This window comes from Lonchura striata, chromosome 9 (assembly GCF_046129695.1).
Source record: "Lonchura striata isolate bLonStr1 chromosome 9, bLonStr1.mat, whole genome shotgun sequence".
Classification (NCBI taxonomy): domain Eukaryota; kingdom Metazoa; phylum Chordata; class Aves; order Passeriformes; family Estrildidae; genus Lonchura; species Lonchura striata.
This window is the reverse complement of record NC_134611.1, coordinates 25,533,009-25,545,192: the sequence shown is the minus strand read 5'-3', so window position 1 is coordinate 25,545,192 and position 12,184 is coordinate 25,533,009. Positions and strand designations below refer to the sequence as shown.

General features: G+C 40.3%; 1 long non-coding RNA gene across 1 annotated transcript in view; it reads left to right on the top strand.

The window, feature by feature from the left end:
• The window catches only part of LOC110479824 (uncharacterized), a 154,001-nt gene that overhangs the window by 122,680 nt on the left and 19,137 nt on the right, over window positions 1–12,184 (top strand). The window contains exon 3 of the long non-coding RNA XR_013340481.1: window positions 4,857–4,996. This is a non-coding gene — a long non-coding RNA (uncharacterized LOC110479824). The remainder of the gene's footprint in view (window positions 1–4,856; window positions 4,997–12,184) is intronic.

The following is a 12,184-nucleotide window of genomic DNA, read 5'->3' as shown; positions in this document are numbered from 1 at the left end:
TTGAAGCCAGCAGTGAGGGCAGACTTCCTGAGAGGTGTGTGCTTGTGGTGATCACTTGGATTTGTTTTGTTGGCAACAAGAATGATGTTAAGGCAGGAAGAGGACAGTTTTGTTGAAAATTACTTCTCCTATTTTGTTTTGTTTTTCTCCTGTAGCCTTACAAGGGATGTAGAGCTAGGTCTAGGGTTTGGTTTTCTGTTCATGGTTCTTTAGAATCCCTCAGGTCCAACCATCACAGGACATTACCTATGAGTGACTCACACTGAAGTGGCTGGGAATTGCACACACTGATCTCTTGTAATGATCAGGCCACTTAATTTTTTCAATTGCATTTGGTAATCTTTTCCTCTGCAACATTTTCATAGTAAGTGATGCCTTCCCAGTGACCAGCATCCTTATCCAAGCATTCTTTGTTACCTTTAGAGTTTGCAAACATATTTGTCTATTTTTGTGAAATGCCGTGTGTTTTAGCAGATTCATAAACGTGGGAAACTTGTGGGTTTTTTTAAAGTAGAGTGAATAAGGGAAATATAAATGAGGCTGGCAACCCTCCCCACTTCTTTCATGATCTGATATGGATGCGTCTTGTGTAAAAAACATGAGAGCACAATTATATTTCTTTATTGGTACTTGACCACTTCTTGCTGCTTTTCCAGGCAGAATGTCCAAAGGAGACACTCAGCTCTGAGTTGTTCATCTCCTGTGCTCTCCTGCCTCCCTTTGGGGCACAATATCACACACTGTCTTCAGCATGTCTGTCCTCATTGTATTTTGTGCCCACCTCTTCCCATATTGCTGCTGTAGTCAAAAGGCTGTTGTGATTTTTGCCAGAATAACTGTGGGATAGAAGAAATTCACAGATTTTAAAGGTATCAGCCTGCTTTAACTGCAGCACATCTGACAGCTGTACCTAGCACTGTGACCTTATCCCACCCCTGTGAGGCAGCATCCCAAGCCATGCTGCTTGGGAAGAGCAGTGCTGCGTGCTTGCTGAGCTCTGCTCCTTGGGGCCAGCCCAGAGGATGGGAACAGCATGCAAACACAGCCTCTCAGCTGGAGCAACTGTTTGTTTCTGCTCTAGCCTTTACTTAAAATGTGAAGCCATTAAACAGAAATACAAAGACTTGGAGCTCAAACTCCTACCTAACTAGCTTGGAGAGCTGGGTTTGTAGATCCAATTGTGTTTTGCAGTCTGGCACCAAGAGAGTCTGGATTTCCACTTCAGTTTGTTTTCTTCTAATGGTCAAAGAGAGTACTCCATGATCCAGATGCAAGGGTGCAGAAATACTTACCTGCTGTAAAGATTGTTTATAGAGGTCTCAGACCTCCCCTCTCCCCAATATAACAGTCTGATCCACATCACAGCTTTGTCAAGCACAACTCCAGATCACAGGGGATCACTGGCAAAGTAATATCCAAAAACTGTGTTCTGCCTGGCAGAATAATAGGTTGAAAATGTCTGCAATTAAATATCTGGAAGAAATAATTTAAATTGAGAAAGAAAACTGGAATTTTGAACAAAGGATCAAAGTTGCATCCTACTCCTTATCATGATGGTTTGAGCAACTGAATCTTCCTAATTTGTCATTAATGACTGCTTATGTAATTTTTTTCTATAATTTTATTACAATTTATGCTATATCTTGCTTTCTCACAGGATAAAAATTATAACCTTCACAGTTATGCTTTGGTTAGTGTCCTTGGCATTTCTATTGCAGCCAGGGGAAAAGTGGACTGAAGCTAGTTCTTGTACATGCCTAGAGAAAAGCATATTCCTTCCCCTACAGAATGCCAGCTGATGGTTTAACAGATGAATAAGATAAAAGTGGAATATAGGTTGGGAGAGACAAACTGCCAAAAAACAAGTGTGTTCATAGTTTTTAGCTAATCAAGAATAGCAGTAATACCTTGCTTACTTGCCTAATCATGAGTAGGTGCCAGTTTTCTGTTCTTGTAAGAGAAGAAGTACATTTCAAGCCTGTGATTTGAAGGAGGCTGAGAGGAATGACAGTGGCTTCATAAAGTTTTACCAGGCAGGCCTACAGACCAATTTCTGTCTGTAGTTCACCAAACTGTACAGTAATGTTTTTTTCTTCCCACAGTGCCATGAAAAAACTTCTGGCTTCAGTCCATGTGTGAAACCTTTTGCACAACAAAAGTGGTTTCTTGTGGCCAGTAAGACTAAATGTTCTCAGCATTCCAGGAAGTGTATAAATGGATTGGTACCCTTCCTAGGTTTATGGAGCCTTCTTTCTTTCTTTTTTCTCTCATTCTCTTTTTCTCATTTATGCTCTCTTCATCTATGCAAAGTCCAAGCAGAGTACAGTTTGAAAATCCTGACTATCATTTTCCCTTTACTTGGGTTTTCCTTAGTTATATTTTCTGAAAAGAAGTTGTTTCAGTAAATGCAACCTAGTAAATTATCTTAAATTACTTCTTACAGTCCAGGATAGTATTATAACATGAAAATTGTTACTTAGAGTCTCCCACACCCCCAGCTGCTGCAGACCTATGTCTCCAGGCTGGGGAGAAGCTGAGCACAGCTCTTCCCCAGCAGAGTCTGCAGGCCAATCCACAATGTGGAAAGCAGAGTTTACAAAAAGAAGATTTCTCATCCTTTGCAATCCTGCCAGATTCTGTTGTAGTGATGGTCAAAACCAACTAAAATGGTGATTTTATGTTCATGGGTAGGCATATGTCTATGTGGAAACCAGATGAGAAACTGCTCAGGCCAAACCCATTAAATCTCAGCTCATCTCCAGATACTAGAAAACAACCATCCCATTTATTTGATCTATGATATTTGACTCTCAACATGTGTTAATAAGACATATATGTTGGGCATTGGCATTTTCTCCTGTTGAACAAGGGTAAACATTGCATTTGTCTCTGTAAAAATATACTTCAATAGCTGGGAGAATAGTGGAGATTTGTTATTTTTGCAGTTGTAGAAGACATTTAGCAGCTGTGTTTATACTGGCAGACAATTTGGATATTAGGTGGCAGGACAGAGAACTGCAGATGTACAATATTGTGCAGACATTGTGCACTTACAGTCCATTTCCAGGGAAACATGTTATTTTATATTTCCCTTGGTTTCATTAATCACATTTCATGATGTATCTCACTATTTCAACCCATTCCCCAAGATTCATTCTTTTTTGGCCTGTTTGTGTAGTAGTTATTGATGTCTATTTCAAGAAATTCCACCTCAACTACAGATAATTAAGTTCTTTTTTGCTCCAAGAAAGAAAATTAAGATGGCCCTGTACTGATTACTGAGACTACCTCTACCAATATACCAATGTACCTTTGGTTTATTGGTACCAATATACCACATCAGAAAGATATTTAGCCTGCTTTTGGTCACAAAAGGATTCATACTCTTCCTTGGTATTTAGAAATTAATCTCATTTCCTGAAAGTAAAAATATGTTTCTCATCTTGACCTACAAAGGGAAACAGCTGCTCTTTTCTCTGTTCTTGAAGTTCTCTAATCCCTTAACAGGCTTTGTTTTGGTTTTACAGGTGAATCCCTTAAACTATAGCAGTGATGGCCCATCTGCTGGGAGAAATATGCTGATACAAACAGTGAGGAATCCCCTTTAGAGGATTGCGAGCCTGAGGAACCTCAGTGTATGGGATGTATCCCTAGGGCTTTTTTTTTTGTTTTTTCATTAGCTCTACATTTAAATAATGTTATTAAGGGTTCCTGAATAAATTTGGCTTGTAAGTGCTGCTGTGGGTGCCCTTGGAGCCACCTCACCCTGGAAGGGTCACCTGGTGTCATTGTGCTTCCCCTGTAGCTCCCTTGCCCATGGGCAACAGTCCTGCTGCACTGTCTGGGGACAGACCACGTATCTGCTTCCTATATAGTTGTCTGGGTGTGCTGGAGAGTAGCTAAAATGGGAAAGAACTTGTGCCAAACTTTTGATCTTCTTTGTCTGAAGAACTGGCTGTGCAGGAGCTCTGGCCTGGGAGGTGAGAACAAAAGACCTGCCAGGCACGCTTTGTCCTGGCTGAGTCTGGGTGTCATGCTAGGTAAGGTTTTCTGTCTTGGGGAACAGAGAAAAGGAGTTCTACTGACCTCTAAATAGAAGCAAACCCAGAGAATTCACTATACACAGAATAAATGAGTTGTCCAAGATGGTATGATCCGATGAGTGCTTGAAAAACCACGAGCCCCGCCCAGTGCTCTTCTCGTGACTGGTTTAGAATACTAAATATAACCTGGCAGTATTTTTCCTAGGGATAAAAGAAAAGCAGACAAAAATGAGGTCTGTTTATGTTATATGCCTTAGCCACACCTATGGAAATGCAACTTGTTTTCAACCTTTTTGTTTAGAGGGTATCTGTGAGGCTCTGTCCACCACAGTGAAAGTAGCAAACTAATGTACAAGCACTGTCCTCATGTTGCTGTGAGCTGGGTGGGAAGAGATGGCCCCAGGCACCAGAGGAGAAGATAGCGTGGATTTTAAGCAGTGCTCAGCAATTTTCAGAATACTGAAATCTCAAAAAGAGCTTTACTTCCAGGAGGGTCATGGAGTTTGGATTTGGGAGGAGAGGACTCTGATGATCTCATTTTTATTTCTAGAAACCAGTAACATATATTTTGTATATTCTTGAAGAGTAAGTGGTTTTCAAAGGTACCTTGGAAGCTGGTGACAGAACTGGAAAATTAATACAGCTCTGGGAAAACTGATACAAGTGCCTTAGTCTAAAAGTCGTTTATACAAACAAAATAAAATGTCATTATAATTCATGCTCTTGTGGACCCTGTGATTTTGTCTTCTCTAAAATGCTTGCTCTTTCCTGTGATCTTTTCCATGTCTCACTCTTTCTTTCTACAACATTCAGGTGCAGTTTTTCTTATGTGATGATGCTTATGCAACTGATGCTTTACACAACCAATTAGAAGCTGTCTCTGAGCCAACAACACAGGCAGAAGACTGGAACTATGACCATTTGCCAACCTCTCTCCACATATACAGTATGAGGTTAGTTGTATACCTTATCATTTACTGCTGTTAAATAACCTCTAAATGTCTAGTCCAAGCCTGCAAAAACAAATTAATGAAATATCAACTAAAATATTTATCAATATGTACTGCAATTCCCACTCCTTTCAGATACGTTCATTCCAATTCTTTCAGTTAATTCCTATGTTTTCTTTCTATGTGTTCATCTTGAAAACATCTACCTTTCTACTGCAAATAACTCAAGGATTCTCCCTAGTACAAACAGGCTCCTCTGGTTTCTTGCCCTACTTTTACACTGCAGCCCTCTACCAAGTGGTTGCTGTTGCTGAGCCATCATTGTCACACAGCTGAGCACTACCAAAGAGGCTCAGGGAAAGGAAAGAGGTGTGGCTTGCCCTGATTTCCTAAATGTTCCTTATAGCTCTTCTCTAACATAGCCTTTTTTGCTCTCTTCACGGCCCTGTCCTCCAAGGCTTTGCAGTACTCTCCTCTCAACATGACCTGGGCCTGTGTCCCTTGCTGGTGCCTTTGTTGACTCCCATCCCTGCTCCAGTCCCCTGGTTCGCCCTCCCTGGCAGAGCCAGAGCTGCTCCTATAACAGCCTGTGAACGTGTGTTGTACCAGTGCCATGTGAAGTCACTTTTTCAGCTGCCATTTGTGCAGGTCTCATCCGTTTCAGAGCTGCACCTCTGCAGATGGCTCAGCCACCAATGCCTCGCAGAAACAAAGTTAAATCTCTTACAAAAGATTTAACAAAGGCCTAACTGACTGATCACTGAACACCACACCTGGAATCATTTACATTTTAGCATTTCTAGGCGTGTGTTTTATTTTTCCTTTTAAAATAAACCTAGGAAGTGGTTAGGTTAATGCACACGACCTTAGCCTAAAGGATAAACAGCCAAGCCAATAAATATAATGTGCAGGCTCCTGCCTATTTCTGTCTATACAGGCAATCATCTATAGCACCTGTATCCTCTCTCTTGTAGAGGTTTTATGACCAACACATTTAAGTGCAGAGAAACAGAAATGCTGGTTGAGTACCATGTATTCAAGATTGTCTGTATATGACAATCGTGATTTTCTTTTTAAATGTGGAATTTAAATATTGTATTTGTCTAGCTGTTTTAATTATCATAAAACTTAGTCTGAATACAAGGGAGTTTCTGTGTTTCAAGTATTGAGGAGGAGGGAAGGTGCAAGGAAAGCTGTTTCAGCATCCCTGACCAGATCAACTACTCACATTATCTGGTTGCCAAAAGTCTCAAAGAGGATGCTGTAGTGGTGGTGCCAAGAGGAGTTAAGGCTCATGAAATAGGCTGGTACCCTTTACACTCCAGTGACTATGGACCTAGCCACCTACAGGGATCTTCTGAACAGAGCAAAGAGTCAGAGCAAGTGTCTAGTCTGGCTCTCTTTACTGTAATTTACTCAAATAAAAAAGAATCTCAGATTCCAGCTGTTAGCCACTTCAGGATCTATGTAAGCAGCAAAAAAAAAAAATGGTAACATTTGCATTTCCATCCCTGTTTCAACCCTATCAAGACAGGGCAAGGAAACACAAGGATATTGCTCTGGTTTATTTTACTTAAAGTGATCAGACCTGGAATGGTGAGAAGGAAATCCAAACCCCATTCCTACCCCCACACCCTCCAAGACACAAATATTTGCTTTTTGCATGATTCTCTTAGAACAACATAGCTCCCAGTGGACCCTGTGCTATGGCTTGGTATGCCTAAAAGGCATACAAGGAAAAATGTGGATTTTGCACTTAAAAATCAAAGTGCATCTTCTGACAGGCACTATTCTAGCTGTGAGATGTGAAATGAATTATATGTGTTCATTATTTCATAATAGAGTGCAAATATGCTCTTTGATATTTTTCATCCATAGTTCAAAAGATGACAGTGGTGCTATATTGTTGAATTGCAGTGCTTATCACTCAGATCTGTTATTGTTACAGCCATGAGTGTCTCCTGTATGTATATTGATGTATATTTAACCCCACTACAGCAAGATGGCAGAACCAATCTCTCTTTATATCCAAAAGAGATCGCCAAGTGTGGTATTTTCTCTAATTGGCTTCTGGGGATGTGCCTCAATAATCTCCAATTGCACGTTCCATACAGTAGCTATACTATTTTAGTGAAACATAAAGAAACTGATAGGAAATGTCATTCTGTAGTTTAGAGGAATTCTGCTGAGTTTAACAGAGGATGATTGAATCTGATAAAAGCAGAATTTTGAACACTCCAGTGATCCACAAGCAAGGAAAACAGAGCTGCACAGCATGGTCTTTTAACAAAGTACATTTTTACATCTCTTGTGTGAATCCCCTCTGACAGCATGGCCATGGAGGGAGAGGGGCAGCAGGAAACAGCAGATTTGGGCAATGGAAAGGGAGCTGTGGTTAAGGCAGTGGCTTTGGAGACCATCTGACTGGGTTTGTTTTCTGTCCCTGCCTAAGAAATTCATTTAGGAGATGTCTGTGGCACAGAGACAGACTGAATTTAGTTTGGCTACTAAAAGCAGCTCTTCTGCTGCACTCACTAGGAGCAGAAGTGGACAGTTTCTCCCACAGGCTCTGTGCTGTCTGTGAATGGGAGGAATAATGTTTCTTCCCCCTGACCCTGCTCAGTGCATGCCATCCCAGTGTTTGATATGAACAGGAGGCCAAACTTGCAGGTCCAGGTCTTCTTTTGCCCCTCTTGGCAGTAATTGCTTTTGTTCCAGAAACAACTGGTATTGAAATCACCAGGATTTAGTTCCCAGAGCTAGTTGATTTTTGTTTTGCTGCTAGAAGCTGACTTCTGCTCTCCTATGGAGTCAGTGTGTAGCTGATCTACCAATTAATTTCATGCCTGATTGCAAAGTTTCTTGTAACTTTCACAATCCCTTTAATCACTGTGACCGGATCCTTGTTTATGCTGTAACCCTCTAAGAGGAAACAGCATCCAGCCACAGCTTGCTTGCTATCTAGTCAAAAGGGCCAAAGACTTGTCTTGAATAATATATAAAATCCAATTTAATATTAATTCTGTTGTAATATTCAATTCCAGGAGCATATATGGAAGAAAATATTAATCCATTAGTTTTTTGTAATTATTTAAGCTACTTTTATTAAACATATTAGAACTATAAAGTATTTAGCTTTAAATTTAATACAGCTATTCTTAAAAATTAATGTTACTGTATTATTGAAGTTACACTCATGCATTCAGAACGAAATTATTCTCACCTACTACCACTACAAATTTCTTTAGCAGAATGTAGGAAACTAGGGGGAAAAGAGTTGAATACTTTTGTATCAATCAGATCAGCTAACTAGTTAATCTAATCAAGTGAGAAGAAATTTTTTTCAGATTTTAGTTATCTTTTTTACCTAGTCTTGAACTGATGCAACAGCTGAATGTGGTTGCTCTGAGAACTGGGAAACTAAAAAAAAGGAGATGTCTAAACATGCCCAATGCAAATATTGTCAATGGAATGCAAATGCTAGTAAAAAAAATAGTAGTTGGGCTTTTTTCCCTTGTCTTTCTACTTTTGAACATGTAGTGAAAGGAAAAAATGTCTTCAGATGTAGGAAAACCTATGCAAGAAAAAAAAAATAAAACACACCACATTTTCCCTTTAACATTTTGGAAGATAAATTTACAATTATGCTTTCAGTTAAAGATGTAAGAAGGGACTTTCCATCTTTTCAAGCTGTTAAGTTCTGTCCTCAGTCTTGGCACTTATGACTTTTTTATTTCTCCAAGTCCTGGATGGGGTTTGCAGAAAGGAAACTAAGACAGATAGGAGGAAGCAAGAAGGAACATGACTCTAAGGTTTACTGTTCAAAGCACTCGCCTACACAGAGGAAAGAAAGGAGAAAAATGTATACTGGTCTCTCTTTCAGAGAATACCTATGCTTTCTACCACAATTATCACTAGATTAAAACTAGGGGTTAACTACATAGTATGATTGTCTGGTTCTTATTTTGTTTTGATGCAGTGGGTTTATTTCATTGTTTGCTGCATCACAATGACATTCAGATGACAATATTCAGATTGCACACTGTTTACTTGTTTCACAGTGCCTTTATGAACTGCTTAGCACATGCTTCAGTCAGTGTTACCTTTCTTTCCTATTCTAGATATGTTTTGATCAGATGCTGCTTCTGTTCAATGTTAGTTTTAAGTCAGAGTCATTTGTCTTTGGGTTTTGGGGTTGGTGGGTTTTTGGGTGGTTATTTGAGTGGGTTTTGTTTTGTTTTGTTTTTGCTTCCTTTCATTGGTGTTTGTTTGAGAAACAAGAGCACTAGCATTTCACACTAGCCCTTTGGTAGGCCATCTGCTTCTGTGAGACCCATGCTGGAGTCCTGGATCTGCTCAGGATGAGGGATGTGTAGAGGAAGCATTAGCTACAGAATAGTGCCTGGTTGAGAGCCTGAAATGCTGTGCTCCAAGAGGCCAGAAAGGGCAGGGCTGTGTGAAGACATGCAGGGGGTACCGCCTCATTAAAACTAACAATGTGAAAATGGTTTACAGAACCCCTGAGCCACCCATCCACCGTCCAGAGTCTCCCCCTGGGGTGCAGCGCGCTCCCGCGGCCTCGCAGGTGCCGCCTTTGCACGGGCGGCGTGGCCGAGCCGCCGGGCCCCGCACGGCCTGGGAGCCAGAGCCGAGGTGCCAGGTCCCCTCCTGCCTCTCCTGCTATCCATTAGCCACGCACAGCCATTAACTGGTCAGGCAAGAGCCCAGGCAGGCTACGGACGATGAGAGCATTCATTGGTGAAGTCGCACTCCTTAGCATCTGACAATATTGATGTTGACCCTGTTTTCAGGTCTTCAGGCTTTTATGCCATTTATTATTTCTTCCATGTTGATGATACACAGGAATAAATAAGAATGACTCTACTTTCCAGTTTGAATTTTGGGCCATTCTTTTTATTTAGAAGCTTTCTTTCATTATATTAAAACCTTAAGTTTGGAAAACATTTAGTTCAGTTTTCCATTTTGTGGTATTTCCCCATTAAGATATTGCTCAGCTGAAATAACATGGTTTAATAACTTCTCTAGCAGGATCAAATAGGCAAGCCCCAGCTTTGCTGATGATGATTAAGGGTGGGAGTCATGCTGTGAAAGAGTGACTAAGTGCTGTTATTGAGACCTGACAATTTTCGTGGAAGATGGATTTGATAACTCTATAACAAGCATATTTCAGTGAAATGACCCAATTTTAGAAGATTAGTGTATTTTCCTAAATTCAGTAAGCCTTTATAAAAATCTCATATCTAGAAATCTGTAGGAGTTCTCTGAAAGGAATTCTAAAAAAGGGAAACTGTAATACCTACCTGGCAGTCTCAGGGAACTGTGGTACAGAGGGGCATCCTATAGGAGCACTGTCATTTTATGTTCTGGGTCTGTGAAGGCGTGTAAGATTAGTTGATGCTGAAAGCAGTAGGAAATCACAGTGAAAAAAAGGATCCTGAGAGTTCAGCACTTGACAACATTCTTCTTAGAAAAGTGAATGCCGAACAAAGCCTCAAGTTGGTCTTGCTCTTGTAGGTAATTAATATGGCCATTATAAGTAATGGTTTTTATGAGCTGGGAAAACTATCTCACTTGAACAAATTAATTACACGATAGTTTGCAATTCTTATGCTGATACAGATTAATAGTTAGGCATAACAAGGATTCAGATTATAACAAGAATACAAATGAGAGTTGCAATACAGCTGAACAGTGGATAGCCATAGGCCTTATGAATGTGGAAGAAAACAGAAGTCTTTTTAATAGCTGTGAGGTATCTTACATGGTTTAAAACATTTGTAGTTTCAGGCATAAAAATACTTTGCCTGAAACAAGTAGTTTGGAATTCCCTCTTTTGCAGCTAATCAAATGGAGGCTCAGTTTCAGTCAGTGTACCAAGAGGATTCGGCTCCTCCTTTATCCCTTCCCTCCCACTCTGGGATCCTTTCTGCATTTGTAATGGGACTTTTATCAATAGATCAGGTTTCTATTCAATGACAGACTTGGGCAGGGCTAGCTGGTGGCCCAAATCTTGAATCCAGTATGTAAGGTGCTTCCACTGACTCTGCATTTATTCCTGAAGGAAGGAGCAGTTGTTCAGGGAGTAAAAGATCCCAGACTATGTCTTAGGAAGGAAGAGGGAAGGCTTTATGCCCATCCATGGCCCTGCAGAACCCTGAGCTGCTGCTGATGTTGTGTCTGCATCAGTCGGGAGGGGAAGACATGAACAGTGACACAATTACACCAGGTCTGTGACTGTCACTCTCAGGAAGCAGTCAGGAAATTGCCCTCAGTCCCAACTGGCTCCTGAGCAGAGTTCTCTCTTGTGGCTGCTGAATGGAGACCACCCAAACACACTGTTAGTGAGTGTCTCAATCAAATCCCTCCTTTTTTATCTTTACCTCAAACAAACAAATAACAACAACAATAAAAACAAAAACAAACAAAAAAAAACCAAACAGAAACCCCCCCAGACAAAAACTCCCACCCCTAAGTAAATAAAAGATGCATCCTGAGGTTGTTTCAACACCATTTTCACCCTTTTTTCTGACTAATAAAGTCATCACGTAATTGATTATTCCAGCAGTGGGCCAAATTCTGTGCCAGTATAAATGGGTGCAGCCCTGTTAGGAGTAGTTCCTACTTAACTCAATCCTACTGGCCTTTAAAAATTGATTCAAAAGTAGAAAGTAAAAAAAAACTTGTTTACTGCCTTGGCCTCAGGTTAATAGAGCAACCGAAAATTCATAATGGAACCTAATAAACAAAGAACATCACGTTTGTCCTCCAAGATAACACAGGTGAATTAATGCTTTCCATCCTTTTCAATCCCCCCAATTTTTTCCAACCAATGTAACTTTTATTATATTTTTCATAATGTTTCATTTATCTGAGAATGTTCGTTCCAGTGGTATTTGTATTATTCTCACTCTAGACAGTCATGTATTTGAAGGTTCGTTCTGTAGCAGGACAGTTTTTTTTCAGTCTGACATTTGAAAATGTAGTGCTAGAAAGTTGTGAGTTTTGAACTTCTTCATGTTGCTGCTAAGAACTGCATACAATTCCAGAGATGTCTGTGGTTCTTAGGTACTGGAATTTCATCATTCTAGGTTCTGCCTGCTAGTCCACATTTTCAAGTGGCAAAATAACTCCCTGTATGAAACACAATACTCAGTGTAATCTGAGTTTCTC